This window comes from Phodopus roborovskii, unplaced genomic scaffold (genome assembly GCF_943737965.1).
Source record: "Phodopus roborovskii unplaced genomic scaffold, PHOROB, whole genome shotgun sequence".
Lineage (NCBI taxonomy): Eukaryota > Metazoa > Chordata > Mammalia > Rodentia > Cricetidae > Phodopus > Phodopus roborovskii.
This window is the reverse complement of record NW_026126414.1, coordinates 632137-647015: the sequence shown is the minus strand read 5'-3', so window position 1 is coordinate 647015 and position 14879 is coordinate 632137.

Sequence of the window (14879 nt, the reverse complement as noted above, 5' to 3'; positions counted from 1 at the left end):
GCAGTCAGTCGATCTGGTGCTGCAGAGGGAGCTGGGAGTCCCACATCCAGATCATCAGGCAGCAGGAAGAGCCATGGCCTGGCCTGATCTTTTAAAACCCCAGAGCGCACTCCCAGACACACACTTCCTCCAACGAGGCCACCCTACTCCTGTCAGGCAGCGTCACTCCCTGACGTAAGCAAATGTGTGAGCCCGTGGGGCCATTCTTACTCAAACCTGTGTCACTGGACACAGAGACTGTCCAGTGAGCAGTGACAGATGAAGAATGAAGCTCCAATCAGAAAAAAAGTGGGAAACAAGAGATCCCACTACAAAACTAGGAAAGCATCAGATCAGGGGAATCGGGCGAGGAGGGATTGTTTAAGCAAGGCAGTGTGGTGGGTCACCTGTAGTCCCAGGAGTCACACTTGAGGCTCTCCTGCACTCAAGACCACCAGGCTATAAAAGAAATCAATGACTTGAAAAGCCACAAATGTGAGGATAATGGATATGCAGTCTGGGTATGGAGTGTGTCCTGAAAGTTCATAGATTAACACGTGTTCCTGGCTGGCACTGCCCTGAGAGCTGACTCAATCTTAAAGGCTCTAACTCTGTTAATGAGCTCACACTGAAAGGGCTGTGGGAGGTGGGGCCTGGCTGGGAGAGAGAGTCACTGGGGACAAGTCTTTAAGGTGCACAGCTCATCTCTGGCCTCTCCTACCTTTCCATCTGCTTTCTTGAAGACTCATGAGATGCGCAGCTTTCCTCTGACAGCACTATGGTGTTTCTGCCCTGCCGTAAGCCAGACGCCGCACCGTGAAGCTCTGAAACGGGAGCCAAAGGAGCCCTTCCTGCGCTGTGTAATACCCAGTCTGTAGAGGGTAAAAGACACGGGCGTCTTCAGTGCAGCACAAAGGACAGAATGAGGCCGTACCTCACTGAGAGCCATGGGGATGTGTGGGCATGAAGATGACGGGGAAGGTAGTCAGTCAAGAAGCTTGCCCAGGAGCAAGAATGAGTATAATCTGTGCCCTGCAACCGGTATGAATGCAGAGAAAGGAACACAGCTGTTCACACAGCTTACTTAAGGGGCTCTTTCCACGCCTGCTGCCTGCTCAGCTCTGCTCTCCTGACCGCCCACCTCGTCAGTGAGGGACCACCTTCCAGCCACTGCGGTCCCCCAGCATAATGTGCTCTCTTGCTATCAGATGTGTCTACCAGGACGTCCTGCCCCTCTCATCACCTGGACTCCAGCTAACTCTTTAAAGCTGCTCACTTTTAAGATTCATCTTCGTTACAAGTGTCTGCCTGTGTGTTTGTATGTGCCCATGGAGGTTAGAAGAGGGAATCAGATCCTCTGCACTGGAGTTACAGACAAGCTGTAAGCTGCCATGTGGGTGCTGGGAACTGAACTCTGGTCCTCTGTAAGAGCAATGAGTAGCTTTAACTGCTTAGCCGCAGCTAAGATGGTCCTCTTCTGTAAGCACACATCAATTTTCTTTGTTCCTTCCTCGGTGTACACGATGCTTGAGTCATGGAGAGGGAAAAGGCTAAACTCTGACATAAAGTTTCAGGTGGCATGAGGCTCAACTCAGACCGTGAAGGGTATGTGATGGGTGGGTTCACCTTCAGTGTCTAGGAGCTGAGCCTGAGGACAGCGGTACCATCCGATAGCCCTGAGGTCAACAGGCACATCAAACACTAGAGAATTCTAATAGTGGAATGGGGTATTTTACCCACCCACCATCCAGCTCATCACACACACACACACACCTACCTTGGCTACAGCACGAGCCATCCCTGAGTGGTGACTGGGGAGTTTCAGGAGCTTGCTCAGTCCAGACTGCAAAGTCCATGGTGGCCAGCAGAGCCTCCTGGTATGAGAAAGAAGGGGAAAAATCAAATGAGGGTAGATCGTGCGCGCGCGCACACACATACACATACACACACACACACACACACACACACACACACACACACACAGAGCAAGGATGCAGAATGTGGGAATGAACTTCTATATACTTCAGGTGTGAATAGAATGAGAAATTTTCAAAATGGAAAATTAGGAAAATATTCTAAAATCTGAATAATGTTTGATTTGACTAGACTTTTTTTTTAAAATTACATCATTTTTTTCTTAAAAAAAAAAAAATTCTTTATCTCCCATCCCTTCTTTCCCCTGCACCTATTAAACAGATTTGTTTAATATAAGTCATGTCCACAAGAGGGCAGCAGAGTAACACTTTAATATAAACGATTTCTTGACTTTGCTAAGAAAAGCTTGAATTTTGCTATTCCCCAAACTACAGCATAAGTCCCAGCGATCTCAGAAATCTGAAAAATACACAAAAATCATCGGTAATTCCATTTTTACCAACTAGAACCTAGATTTGATGTTCATCCACTTCCTAAAAGGACATGCCTATTCCTGCTGCTTGCAACAGTATGCAGCAAAGGAAAGACACTCGCCAACTCCCTGCCAAGGCTCCTGCTCTCAAGACCACTTAACTTCTGGCTGCCAATCATCCACCCATCCACCCATCTGTAAGGAAAAGGGGCCAGTCAAAGAAACACCCTGAGCAGAGACAAAGAAACACATTTTGGCCCTGGAATCAGAGCCAGTGGAAAAAAATACACTCTGGTCCTAAAATTAGAGCCAAAAGGCTAAAAAGGAGCAGTTAAGAAAAACTTTAGCCCTGAAACCAGAGCCAAATCTAACCCTAAACCTGTGCAGAAAACCAACCAATCCCTGAGCAGTAGATCTAGCCAGCCAGAGCGGAAGGATTGAAATCTGACCAATCCTCACCCTGGAAAACTCCGCCCCCTAAGGATCCCTATGTAAACCCCGTGTGTGTTCAGCTTGTGGCTGTTGGGGCTGCCCTGCCACTGGGCAGCCTGTCTCCTGGATTCTTCCCTCCCAATAAATCTCTGGAATGAGGTTTGGGTGAGACCCTCTTTCATTGGAGCAGAGCCGACCCTGGGCAGAGCAGAGTGGAGCAGGGCTGAAACACTTGGCTGGGGAAACTTTCCCCTGATGAACAACTGTTACACTCCACTCTGGGGGGTGGGGAGGAACGGGACTGGAGCTGAACTCTAACAACTTCCCCAGGGAAACCCTCTCCTGCCCCAGAAGAGCCTTTCCAGGAAGCCTTTCCCTGGAGAAGGGCTGTGAGCTGCTATGCATACTGTGACCTGTGGGATTCCTTGGCTCCCCAGAGCCAGAATCCCCGTCCATCCCATCCAATCCTTTGAAGTGCTTACACCATCCATCCACTCACGCATGCCGCCAAAGACTATTCCTAGCTAGTGCTCTGCTCACAAACCATGGAGGCCTGCATGATGCCTGCTGATTTAATGCTCTGGAGTCACTGCACCTAAAGCTTTCTGTCTACTCTTCTCCCATCCCTCTCATTCTACGAAGCCATGTGTTTGAGCTCACCCCTGCACCCGACTCTCCACCCATCCCCCTCTAGGGGCAACTGAGAACAGCGGCCACTCAAGGCTGCCACAAGCACCTGTGTTGTCTTTTTGTTTGGTTTTCTTATTCTTGTTTGTTTTTCAAGACAACGTTTATCTGTATAACTTTGGAGCCTGTCCTGGAACTCGCTATGTAGACCAGGCTGGTCTCGAACTCACATAGATCCAAGTGCCTCTGCCTCCCAAGTCCTGGGACTAAAGGCATGTGCCACCACCCCTAGCAGGCACCTGTGTTCTACACAGTTCTGTAAGCACTGTGTATGTTACAGTTTTACTAGATTTGTGCATTTATGATAATTATGTCCTGGCAGGTGGCAGAAAAAGGTGGCTTTTGCTAATTTGCATGAACCTAGCAGAGACCTCTTTTCTACTTTTAATGAAGCATTTTAAGTCTTTCAGCACAAAAGCACTGGTAAACTGTATTTAAGAACATATTACAGAGATCATAAGTCATAAACAAGATGGTTCAACATACACAAATCAATTCATATAATATAGCACATAAAATAGAATCAATGCCAGAAATCACAGCTTCATCCCCATAGGTAAGAAAAAGCCCGCCACTTAAGCTCAACACGCCTTCACAATAAAAGCCCTGAAGAAACTAGGAACAAAAGGAACACACCACGATACAATAATGGTTATACACAACAAACCGATAAACAATTATACTGAAAATATACTTTCTAAACTTGGGAATAAGATAGGAGTACTCGTTATCTTCACTCTTACTCAATATACTGTTTGATGTTAGCTAGAGGAATAAAGCAGGAGAGAGAAATAAAAGGGCTTCAAATAGGAAAGGAAGATGTCAAACTATCCTATTGTACATGCTATGATCCTATACTTAAGAAACCCTAGCCGGGCGGTGGTGGCGCACACCTTTAATCCCAGCACTCAGGAGGCGGAGGCAGGCAGGTCTCTGAGTCTGAGGCCAGCCTGGTCTATGGAGCGAGTTCCAGGACAAGTTCCAAAATGATACAGAGCAATACAGAGAAACTGTGTCTCAAAAAAAGAAAGAAAGAAAGAAAGAAAGAAAGAAAGAAAGAAAGAAAGGAGAAAAGGAAGGAAGGAAGGGAAAACTTAAAGATTCCAGGAAACTCCTGGCTATAATCAACATTTCTAGTAAAGTATCAAGATACAAAGTCAACATAAAAATCAGCAGCTTTCCTAAATACCACTAGGAAATCTGCCAAGAAAGACACCAGTAGGAGAAAAAAACCTATTCATGGTAGCTCTAAAAATATAAAACGCCTGGTAATAAGTCTACTCAAAGAGGTGAAAGTCATCGTGATGAATAAATACTTCAAAACTGAAGAAACACGGAGCTGTGGTGATGGCTGAGTGGTTAAGAGCACTTGTTGCTATTCAAGAGAACCAAAGCCCTACCTGATGGCTTACAGCCATCTATGACTCCAGTAACTCCAGTTCCAAGAGGTCTAGAGCTTTCTTCTGACCCTCAACTACACCAGGCATGCATATGGTACACATACATACATACAGACAAAATACTCACACCCATGAAATGAAATAAAACTTTATAAACAGGAAATATAAGACAACATTAGAAGATGAAAAGGCTTCCGTGGTCATGAATTGGCAGAACTGTTTTGGCAAAAGCCATATATTGAGTCTATAACATCTCCATCAGGACATCTTACAACATTCTATCAGAACCTCACCTCTGATTCACAGAAGTAGAAAATAGCCCTAAAATTCACATGCAAGCACAGTCGTTTTCAAACAGCCAGAGTAATCCTTAGCAGAAAGGAAGAGTCCAGAGGTATCACAACCCATAATTTCAACCTGTATTATAGAGCCAGTGTAACAAAACCAGCAAGATTTCAGGAGGGGAAAAAAAACATACCAGTAAACCAACAAGACAGAATGGAGGACCTAGGAATAAACCCTCAAAGCTAGAGTGCCTAATTATTGACAAAAATGAACAATTATCCATTGCTGGTAGAAATGGAAACAGGTGCAGCCACTATGGGGATTGCTGTGGGGTGCGCGCATGCGCGCACAGACACACCCACACCCCCCCACACACACACACTTAGAACAGAACTACCAAATGACTAAGCATACCACAGAGATGCTTGCACACTCACATTTACTAAAGCACTATTCATGACAGCCATGACATAGCACCTTACCAGACGTCCATGAACAGGCTAAACAAAACCTGGTACATAGCACTATGATGTTTTGGTCAGTCATAAAGAAGAATGAAAGTATGATATTTGCAGAAAAATGGATGGAGCTGAAGATTATAATATTAAGCAAGATAATCCTGATTCAGAAAGACAAATATCACATTTTCTCTTACATGAAAAATCTGTACTTGAATGTGTATGTAATACTACATATATTTAAATATTTAAATATTTAAATATGAATGATATGAACCTATAAGAGCGACTATGAAGAGAGAACAGGGGACAGTAGGGAGCAATATGAGAGTTAGAAATAAAATGGACAGTATGTTTTCTCTAGTGTGTGGAATCTGTACTTAACAATATAGGCATAGATAGGACATGAAAGCAAAAGGCGACTATTTTCAAGGAGGGAAGATAGCAGCAGCAAGGCAGGCTGGAGGACAGAGTGCAGTGCTAGGAGGGTGGATATGAACAAAGTTTAAAATTTATATGTATTCAAATGCCATAATTAAACCCATTTCATTGTGCAACTGACATTTTAATCACAAATTTAAATGTATAGTAATAGAACATTTTGAACAATTCCACGCTGACAAATCTGAAAACCTAGACTAAATGAACAGATTTACTAATAATAATAATAATAATAATAATACTAACCCAATGTTACACAAGAGGAAATGAAATTTTGAATAGCTTTTCAACTGTCGAAAAACCGAACTCAGTGTCAAAGTGAACTACAACCCAGACAGTACAGCTGACAAACTCTATCTGCAAATTTGAAAAGGAAAAAATGTTGGTTAAGAGCAATAGCCTATAGAGCCGTCTGTAGGGTCTTACCATAAGTCAGTATATTTATCTCAGACTCTCAAGTATGGTTCAGTACTTGAGAATGTGTGCCTATAATTCTCAACAATAACAGAAAACTGCAAATAAAACCAGTAGTCCACCATCTTAGTAACTATTAGGAGAAACATTTGATATCTGTCATTCACTGAAAATTAAGACAAAAATTCTTAGAAAGTCAAAAATGGAACTTTTAAATATTCCACAAATTATGCCTGCCAGAAAATTTTGAAACTCACACAGAATTCTATGGATCTACAGGAACAAACCAAGGAAACTTAGTGTCCCAAAATAAAACCTGCAGAAAACACATCACCCTGACAACTGCTGAGTAGGGACGGAGAGGGCCAGACCGGAGTTGTGGAAGTAGCATCCTTTTAGCTTTTGCCGCCATGATGTTATTCTAAGATGTTTTCACAAGTTCCTCACTGACTGAACTAAAAATTAATTTCAATTTTAGAAGCTTCAGAGATGCCGGGTGGTGGTGGCGCACGCCTTTAATCCCACACTCGGGAAGCAGAGGCAGTTGGAGCTCTATGACTTCGAGGCCAGCCTGGACTACACAGAGGGAGTTAGTTCCAGGGCAGCCAGGGCTACACAGAGAAATCCTGCCCACCCTCACCCGCAAAAGCAGCAGAGAGATACACTTGACATAAGTAAAACTTCTACTAACTCTTAATTATTTTTGGTTCTGAGTTAAGTTTGGAGACCATAATGACTTTCTGTTCACACACCATTAGTCTGGAAAACACACCCTGGAACCGATATGGATCAGATAAATAAATCCGATCCATACCCTTGCTAAAAGCAGAGTCCAGTGGGAAAGCCTCTACGTTTGCCCTCACCTTTCCTGGCCATAGGGTTGATAAAAGGCGACATAGGCAGACATTCGTGCCCTCTCCTCACTTCTCCGGGATACAGCCATCAATCAGCTCCAAGGCCGCCAGCATCTGCCGGAATTTTCACTGAATCTGAGACATTTGCTTTCATCTGCAGGTTGGGATTCACTTGCACTCTCAACACAGAGCGGGGTGGGGGGAGGCAACCCCCAAGCCTGAAGGAACCGCAGCAACACACTCGCGTTTCAATCCACACGCGCTGCTTTGAGGACGGCCCAGGAATTCCTCGCTGGGACTCAGAGCGCTGCAGTAACTTTTGCAGGGGGCCAGGGTTCGGTCCGCAGCCTCCATTTACACCTGCAGTTGCAGGGGATCCGAGTCTTTGACCCCGGCAGGCAGCGGCTGAGCGCACAGCGCACGCACACCAGCGTGCAGATCACTAACGCACAGCACCAAGCCGACCTCGCAAACGCCTTTGGTTGGGATGGCTCTGCTCGCTCCGCAGCGCCGGGGCTGCAGAGCCAGGCGTGCGGGACACCGAGGGCGGAGGTGCAGGGCCGGGGCGGGGCACAACCGAGGTGACAGGGCGGCGCGGCGACGCCTCCCACTTTCAGCAGCGCCACACGCTGTGACGACGCCGGCCGGCCGCCAGCCCGGCTGAGGCGAGCGTGGGCGGGGCCTGGGGAAGCCGAGGCCAGCCGGACGAGGGGGCGGAGCCTGCGGTGGGCGGGGTCTGGGGAAGCCGAGGCCAGCCGGACGAGGGGGCGGAGCCTGCGGTGGGCGGGGTCTGGGGAAGCCGAGGCCAGCCGGACGAGGGGGCGGAGCCTGCGGTGGCGGGGTCTGGGGAAGCGAGGCCAGCCGGACGAGGGGGCGGGGCCTGCGGTGGGCGGGGTCTGGGGAAGCCGAGGCCAGCCGGAGGAGGGGGCGGGGCCTGCGGTGGGCGGGGTCTGGGGAAGCCGAGGCCAGCCGGACGAGGGGGCGGAGCCTGCGGTGGGCGGGGTCTGGGGAAGCCGAGGCCAGCCAGAGGAGGGGGCGGGATCTGGGGAAGCCGAGGCGAGCCGGACGAGGGGGCGGGGCCTGTGGTGGGTGGAGCCTGGGGAAGGCGAGGCGAGCCGGGCGAGGGGGCGGAGCCTGAGGTGGGTGGAGTCTGGGGAAGCCGAAGCGGAGGCGAGCCGGGTGAGGGGCGGGGCCTGCGGTGGGTGGGGCCGGGGACCACCAGAAGCCTGAGGTGGGCGGAACCTAGGCAGGGGCTGCGGGCCGACGCCCACTCGACAGGGGCGGGGCCGCGTCCTTTCCCAGCGTGCGCCGCGCTGCTGCGTCTGCCGCGCGCTTTCCCCTTGGCGGGGCGCCGCGGCCGAGCGCGCGCGCGCGTGCGCCTGGCCGAGGGGGCGTGGCCGGCTCCGCGCTCGGCTCCGCGGGGTGCGGGGAGCCCGGGCCGCGAGCACGCGCGGCGGGCACTCGCGCACTGCGGCCGCCGCAGCGCGGACACCCAGCTTTCCCGAAGCTTCTCACCGCAGACACCAGTTGCTTGCTTCCGGTTCGGAAGGAAGGATAGTTCCGTCCAAGGAGAAAACTTGCAAAAAGAAAGCTGTGGACGCGGCGGTGCGGGCGCGCGCTCTCGGCGTTGGTGAACACTGGCGATCCCACCCCGGGCAAGCTCCCTCAGGGCCCGGGCTCCGCCACGGAAACGCTGGGCGGCGCGCAGCACCGGGCAGCCCTTTCAGACTGGCTGCCTGGGCGGGGCGCTGCTGGCAGTTGGGTGGCCTGGAGCTTTCCCAAGCCATTGCTCTCCCCGATGCCCTAGTCCACTGAGGCCAGGAAGCAGTAAGGACACTGACTCCGGCCGATTGGTAGGGCAGAGAATGGAAGCTTTCCCCATCTCGTCCTTACCTTGCAGAGGAATCCACAGGCAAAGTTATCACAGCTGGAGACGAACTAGGAATGTTGCTGAAGTCTTCCAAGGCTCCGCTTTTTTTGATTCTTTGGGAGTTTCGTATCGTGCACCCCGGTGCCACTCATTCCCAGCCCTCCCGTGTCTAACCCCCACCCTCGAAGCCTTCCCCGCCCTAAGAGAAATTTGAAAATAAAATGAAAACATTTCGCTCCTCTGTCTTTCCACTCTCCATCATGTATTCTTTGTCGTAGAGGCCTGGGGGGGGGGGATGTCACGAAGTATCTCTATCCTCTGCCCACAGCTTTGCTTGCACTGTTCATTGCAGTGAGTTGCGCCCACAGGTCTGGTTCAGAGTCTCTCTTCTGGAACACCCTCACTGAAACTCTCAGATACCCCGCTGTTGCCCCAGTCATGGAGATCCTGGAGCTATGTCTCAGCAGGGCCTACCTGTGGCTTCATGGCCTCTAGCAGGTCATAGATGGGGTAGATGTTGGCGTGGGCCTGGGTGGTGGCCTGCGTTGGTTGTCCGGGCCTCCTCTGAAAGCTGCGGGTGGATGCCTTGGAGTCACTGGGGCCCTGCTGCCATCTGGGCCCCAGCTGCATGGCCCTACTGCAACTGGGTCCGTGATGCCACCAAAGGCCCAGGGACGCCTGTAGTGTACCCCGACCTGAGGCCACGCTGCTGCTAGGGCCATACTGATCTGAGTGGCCTGCACTGCCACCAGGGGCCACGGCGACATCTGGGCAGGCTCCCTTTTTAAATGACTGTCGTCATTTAACAATCAGCCCTCTTGACTGTGCTTCCTGAACCCGTAGAGAGAAAAGGGGAGGTGCTTAACAAGGGACACCAACAGCAAAGTACCAGTAAGCAGAAGACATGCTTTGTAAGACCCTGGGTTCCACAGCAAAGTACCAGTAAGCAGAAGACATTCCAGCGCCGCTTGAGCAACCCCTTGGTTTCTGTAGGAAGAGGTGTTGTGTCACTAAAGGACTGGTACCCAAAGGGGCAGTTGTGTCTCTGTATCCTGGTAACAGCTCAGTTAGTACTGCCAAAGTTCCTTGTATATCGATAAAGTTCAACAAAATGCCTAGCCCTGTAATCAGAGCAAAGGTTTGAATTTAAAACCCAAGTTTCCAAACTTTTTAAAATTATAATTTCATAATTAACCTTATGAATTATGTTGTGTGTTGAAAAGTGTATTATAACATTTGGTGAGATAATTGCATTTTTAGGGCCATCTATTTTGGTCATAAGACTCTCCCAATATTAATTTTCCCCTTTCCTTCTTTGCCAGTTTAAAAAAAAAAAAACCAGACAAACAAAAAAACAGCCTGAAGGTCAGATTCATCTATTATCATATGAATCTGCATTAGCCATTAACAAAATGCACTTTTGGAGGGAACTGGGATTGATATGTGAAATAAAAAAATAAATAAATAGATATAAAAAACAAAATGCACTTTCAAAAATACTCTCCAGTGGATATCAAGTCATAGTCTAAATAAATATGTGTGTGCATATATAAGTGTGTATAAAACTTTGTAAAACTGAGCTATAATATGCTGTTCCTATCTCATTAAGTAAGATAATTACATCCTGCCTGCCATACGGACAGTTGGTTCTGTGCTTCATTAGCCATTAGAAACAAGCTCTGTAAAGGGACAATTCCCTCAAAAACATGATGTTCTAAACTGGAAATTAACTGTTTAAAAAGATGGAAGAACATATATGTGTGTGTGTGTGTATAACAGTACCATAATAATCCATTATTTTATGCAATTAACATGCACTGCTGAGTTCATTTTAAAGGTGGAAGTATTAAAGCAGGCCCTCTATTTTAGATGTATAACCTAAGATGTCCTTATCAGAGTGTTTTACTTGTACATGCTGCCTTACTCCTGCCTTGTTGTATAGTAGGAACAGTGTATCAGAAATATGAGGTAACCTTTTCTCCATTTGAAATCCATTCATTCTAAGACGCTTGGATAGGATGATATATGTTGATGAAAATGACAAAGTAGTATCAAAAATTGTGTTCAGATAATTAATATCCATATTCGAATTCAGTTATCCGACGTAGAGCCGTATTTGTCATAAGGATTGTGGTGTGACCATTTATACTTCAAGCCATCATTTAGGTGGCTGCCATGTGGCAGTGTGGTTGCTTGATTGGTAGAGGAAAAACTTTTTGGAATCTACTGTAATATACAGAACGCTCTCAGCTAATACTCTTCTACATCTTGCACTGGGAGAGGCCAACTTAACCCTTTAAGATGGGTGATGGTACAGAGTTAACATAAGAAATTCACAATCCACTTCAGACAGTAAGTTGGCATGATGGGGCTTTTGACAGGAGGTACAATGGCTAATTCTTCTTCATCACGTGACTGAGTGCGAAGGCAATTGAATAACTACTTAAGCAGCTGTAACTCTTTGAGAAAAGGTAGCTTTTGATCATTATTGTTTTAGAATGATTCCAGTGTATTTTACCTGTGCTGGACTTTCCCACAGGAAAAACCCTGATCCTCTGACTACAGTAGGAGACCTGACTCCTTAATTTAACCGTCTGGATCCCTTAGTTCCTGATATTTTCAAAGTAAACTGTGAAGCCAAGCATGGTGGTGCATAGTTATTCCATCGCTGGGAAGGCTGAAGCAGGAGGGCCAAGAGTTCAAGGTCAGCCTGGGCAACCTGAGAAGACTCTGTCTCAATCAAACAAGGTAAAACATCTACGTTTACTGCATAGGTTTGTGTATGATCTAAACACATATACTTACTACCTTAAGTTTTTATTTTACTCCACAGTAGTAATATTTTGAGTATGTTCCAGTAGTTTAACAAGACCATACATCAAGCATCATAACTCAGTACTGTTTTTTACTCACACTGTGTCGTGACTTTTTCTCTAAAATGATTGTGCTCTTCCTAGACAGAGCCACTACTAATGTCTGTTATTAGGAATGTGATGTGCCTGCATTTTTCCCTGTAGGATTGAAGCAAATCTCCCAAACATTGCCTACAGCTGTGACCAAAGTTAGTCTTTTAAATCAGCGTGCCCAGGCTCCTGTGTTTTTACTACACTTGAAAAATAAGGTTTCGGGGGGGGGGGGGGGTGGGGAGCCTTTATAGAATTAGGAGGAGGTTTATTTTAGTTAAATATTGATAGGAAGGGTGGGTCAGAAGCAGAGCACTTGCTTTGTATGTTCAAGACTCTGGGCTTTTTTGTTGTTTTGTTTTGTTTTGTTTTGTAGTCCTGGCTGTCCTAGAACTCACTCTATGGTCTCCATAGAAGCCTGGGACTTCCTAGATCTGTCTGCCTTTGCCTCTTGAGTGCTGGGATTAAAGGAGCATACTACCACCACTCAAATTCTTAAATAATTGATTCCCAGGGTTCTTAAAAGAAAAATCATAAGGAACTTAGGTGTGTTCATAGCATTATATTTCTTTAATATGGGTTTATCTGAAAATAAAGACTTTTGCTTACTGAGGTCATTCTGCTTATTAGGAACCATTTCTCCTTGTGGGCAGTATTTGTCAATATCACCCTTGGAGCCTATGTCAAGTGATTCTGTCATGATTTTCCTTTCCATAAAATCGTCAGGTACTTGTTTGCTATACTGTGGTTGTTTTTGAAAGAGGGTCTTACTTTGTAGCCCAGGCTGGCCTTGAAACCCTCCTGCCTTCACCTCATGAAAGTTAGCATTACAAACTACTCTGCTCAGAAGACATATCCTTTACATCATTTCACTGAGTAGCTAAAGCACTTTACGGGGGGTTGATACACCAACACCCTTTGAAGGGTTGTTGGCTGGAGAAATGGCTGAGCAGTTGAGAGCACTTGTTACTCTTGTAGAGGGCCTGGTGTGTCTGTAATGCTAACAGTTATAAGGTAGAGGTTGGAAGATACAGAGTTCAAGGTCACCCTCAGCTGCATAGGAGTTCAAGACCAGCCAGGGCTACATAGTAACACTTAGAAAAATCCAAATACCAACAATACTAAATATATTATCTTTGGATCCTATATGTATATGTGTGCTTAACAATGAAGTGTTTGTTCTACGTGTATGCTCCCCACAGTGATATCATGAGAATTTTGAAGGTGTATATAATAATGGTGTCTTGTGTCTAGAAAAAAAATGGTGTTTTTAAACATCACAGTTAATTTAAATGTCTGTCTTTCAAAATATGATACGCATATTAATAAGTTTTAAGCTATAATTGTTTAAAGAGGATTTAAAAATCTGTGTTTTCTTTTTGGTAATTTCAGTTTTGGACCCCCTAGAGATGTTTTCAAAGATGTGGTTGTTGGTTTAAACTTACTGAGTTGTGGGCTGGGCAGTGGTGGTGCACGCCTTTAATGCCAGCACTCGGGAGGCAGTGGCAGGCGGATCTCTGGGAGTCCAAGGCCAGCCTGGCCTACAAGAGCTAGTTCCAGGACAGGATCCAAAGCCACAGGGAAACCTTGTCTCAAAACACCAAACAAAACAAAACCAAAAAACAAACAAAACCACCTTACTGAGCTGTGATCTCTGAAAAGGCTCCATAGGCTCCCTCTGAGAATGCCTCCTTGAAAGAGGCTGTTTCCTCATGGAAACGGGACCTGCACTACCGTTTAGTAATCTGAACAAAGGACGGTGCCTTGATGAAACCCACAAAGGCAAACTACATCTGAGCTCTCCTTTTTGCTGTTTTCATTTTCAGCCCACTTGAATGTGTTGCTCTTGTTCAAACTATGACACGGTTATCAGCTGGTTCGGTGAATTAAAAATTAGGTTTACTAAGCAGCTATTGTGTTCATTCTAAATTCGAGGTCATTTGTTTGCTAGTCACTTAACGTCAGTTCCACCTACAGCGCAAAAGTTAACTGGACTTTGTGTTTGTTGCTGTTGTTTTATGCCCCAATGTCAAGGTAAAAGCTACTTGCTTCATAATTTCAAATCCATAATACAATTCCAATTTTTAGTTGGTTTTCATAATAGTTTATTAAGATTGCTTATCATTTCAGGTTTTATTTGCATATCTCTATACTTGTGAACCTTTAGCCAAACCTTAGCAATTCTTTAGGTTTTATAGTGTGTGTGTGTGTGTGTGTGTGTGTGTGTGTGTGTATGTACACTTCAGCAAGTTCCTGGTGGAGATCAGAAGCAGAAGAGGGTGTCAGATATTTTGGAGCTGGGTTGACTGGCAGCTGTGTGTTGCCCAGTGTGCCTGACTGGGTGCTAGGAACCAAATAGTCCCTGGCAGAGCTGCAGAAAGCCCTTAACTGCTGAGCTCTCTCCCCAGCCCCAGAGATTCTTACGGTACTGTTGATGTGTGCAAGCAAGCGTCTGTGAGAACTTTCCTTTTTACAGAAGAAAAATGAAAGTATCATGTTGCCCTGAGTAAATGGAATAATTTACAAACTCTTCATGGGCCCATCCCCTCCTTTCTCTATCTGCACCAAGGTAGGTGATAAAAAGGAGTGGAAGATAAGAGATAGTTTTAGTCTGCGAATACTATTAAGGGACAAGATTGGTGGCAGGGACGCCTGCTCATATCTCTGTGTTCCTAACCCTTCTTTGCCCACTGGAGAAGAGTGACTTTCTGGGAGTTTCTTTAGAGATCAAGGCATCTGTGGCTCACACCCTTCAGTGCTCTGGACTCTGCAGAGCCGCCAGCCCAGGTGTTGACCCAATGACTGGACT